This window comes from Propithecus coquereli, unplaced genomic scaffold, assembly GCF_000956105.1.
Source record: "Propithecus coquereli isolate 6110/MARCELLA unplaced genomic scaffold, Pcoq_1.0 Scaffold358, whole genome shotgun sequence".
NCBI lineage: Eukaryota > Metazoa > Chordata > Mammalia > Primates > Indriidae > Propithecus > Propithecus coquereli.
Genome location: NW_012149263.1, coordinates 2,133,978 through 2,136,842, shown reverse-complemented (window position 1 = coordinate 2,136,842; position 2,865 = coordinate 2,133,978).

Here is a 2,865-nt window from a genome sequence, read left to right as displayed (position 1 = left end):
ATCATAGCTCACTGCAGCCTCAAACTTTTGGGCTTTAAACAATCCTCCTTCCTCAGCATCCCCAGTAGCTGATGCTACAAGTATACACCACCATGCCCAGCTAATTTTTCGAATTTGGCACAGATGGGGTTTTGCTGTGTTGCCCAGGCTGGTCTTGAATTCCTGATCTCAAGCAATGCTCCTACCTCAGCCTTCCAAAGTGCTGGGAGTACAGGCTTGAGCCACCACTCCCAGGCATGTGTCATCTTTTGACCCAGCAATTCCATACTTAAGTCTTTATGTAGTCTCTATTCATGTTTCAGACAGATGTATATTATGGTCCACTGTAGCATTGTTTGTGAGAATAAAAAGTTGAAAGCAATCTAAATAACTACTAGTCTGAATAAAAGCTAGAATGCAAATTAAAAGGAATAACTAGAGATACTTCTACCAACATAGATAAATCTCTAAAGTAGTAGTAATGAAATTGAACTAGAGAATATTTTGTATGATATAGTACCATTTATTTATATAAAGTTTGAAAACATGTAAATCCATGTTATGTATATTTTCCATGGCTAGATACTATATAGAAAAGGTATAAAAGCATTGATGGAAATAATCATCAAATTTAAAACAGTGGTTACCTCTAGGGAGGAAGAAAAATGAGTTTGGGGAAAGGATACAAAGGAAAATACCTTTAACTATTTATTTCTTTTAATAATAAGCCAATAGTGTGTAGCCAACTCTTATAATTTGATAAAGCTGGTTGTGAGTATATGGGTCAGTTCTTATTCTCTGTATCTTTCTGTATATTTAAACTATTTCATAATTAAAGAAGAAGAACACTTAAATTATGTTTGCTTTTGTCAATTATTTCCTTACTATGCCCGAGGCATGTCACTGGTGTTCCCTTATTCATCATTATCTTCAGAAAGAAGCTCACATATAATCTACTTCCAGAGGCAACTACTGTTAACAATTTTAAAACTATCTTTCCATGTCTGAGTGTTTTGAGAATAACTTTTTTTATTTATAAATTGGTTTTATAAGCCTATTTAATTTCCCCATCATCCTTCTTAATATTTGCTGGGCCCCATTCTGTATGTACCATGATGTATTAATTATTAATAATTTTCTGTTATACCCAAATGAGTCTAGAATTTTCGTGGGCCAATTAGTATCCTTTCTGAACTCATTTTTCTCAGATGTTAAAGGATGTCTTTGTCTTAGAACTATTACATGAATTTATCTTAATATTAAATTCCTAGCAGTATTTAACGGTAGCTATTATTTTTCTAAAATATACTGGTGATGTGAAAGGAAATGGCAGAAGGGAAATGGTGTGAGGCCATTATAGTAGAAATGGGGTAGACAGAAATTTACTTCAGATAGGTAGGGTAGCATACAGGAACAAAGATATAAAATAACGCTGGATTAAGAGATGTATACTTAAATTAACTTAGTCACTGTGGTTATAATTAGTATCTAGCAGAATGTTTGATAGTTTAAAATTTATTATATTTTTCGGATTTACAAGTCAAATGAAAAAATAAGCAATTAAGAATATCAAAGAAATTGTCTACCACTGTCTGAACTTAAGAGAGGCCTCAGACCTACATACCTGAATGATTGAAAATATCAACAGGAAACGGGATGGCAGAATAAAAGAAAGTGCTTGTCTACCACAGTCCAACACAGTGGACTGAAAGTTAACACAGTAAATAAAAATTAAAGCCCTCCTCTTCTTCCCTATTTCCTCATTAATATCCTTTAGATACATATGTGATCTGAGCTATATAGCTCAGTGCCTTAAAATGGTTAAGGAAATAAATGCTCAGCTTAATTCTTTTCTCATAGGTCCCTAAGATATGGGATATCATTGTGCTGCATAAATCCTATGTTCATAAATAGCTCTGAGGTGGGCTGTATTCAGCAGGCAGCCAGTACTTGAACAGGGATATACTCCATGGATTATAGACTGGTAAGTGGGTACAAAGGTTAGTGGGTGTGAAGTGGTACTACTTATGGTTTTTATTTGCATTTCCCTAATGACTGGTGGTGTTGAGCATCCTTTCATGTGCTTATTGGCCATTGTATATCTTCTTTGGGGAAATGTCTATTCAAATCCATTTCCAATTTTTAAATTGGATTGTCTTTTATTATTGAATTGTAAGAGTTCTTTATATATTCTGAATACAAGTACCTTAACAGATATGTTATTTGGAAACATTTTCTCCCATTTTGTAAATTGTAAAAGTAAAACTTTCTTGATGATGCCCTTTGAAGCAAAAAAAGTTTTCAGTTTTGATGAAGTCCAATTTATCTATTTTTTCTTTTGTTGCTTATGTTTTTTGTATCATATCCAAGAAACCATTAATCCAAGGTCACAAAGATTTATGCCTATATTTTGTTCTAAGAGATTTATAGTTTCAGCTCTTACAATTTTTCTGCATCATTTAATATAATCATGTATTTTCACTTTATTCTATTTATGTGATATATTACATTGATTTTCATATATTGAAACACCCTCATATGACTAGAATAAATTCCATTTGGTCATAGTATATAATCTTTTTAATATGCCTCCCAGTTCAGTTTGCTAGTATTTAATTGAGGATCTTTGCATCTGTATTGACCTATAATCATAAGGAATATTGGCTTGTAGTTTTTGTTTCTTGTAGTGTCTTTGGCTTGGTATCTTGGAAGTGTTCTTTCCTCTTAAATTTTTTGGAAGAATTCGGGGAGTATTTGTGTTAATTCTTCTTTAAATGGTTGGTAGAATTTACCAGTGAAGTCATCTGATCTGGGTTTTTTTTGTTATGTTGAGAGGTTTTTAAATTAGGTTCCGATTTAATTTTCTTACTTATTACATAATAAGTC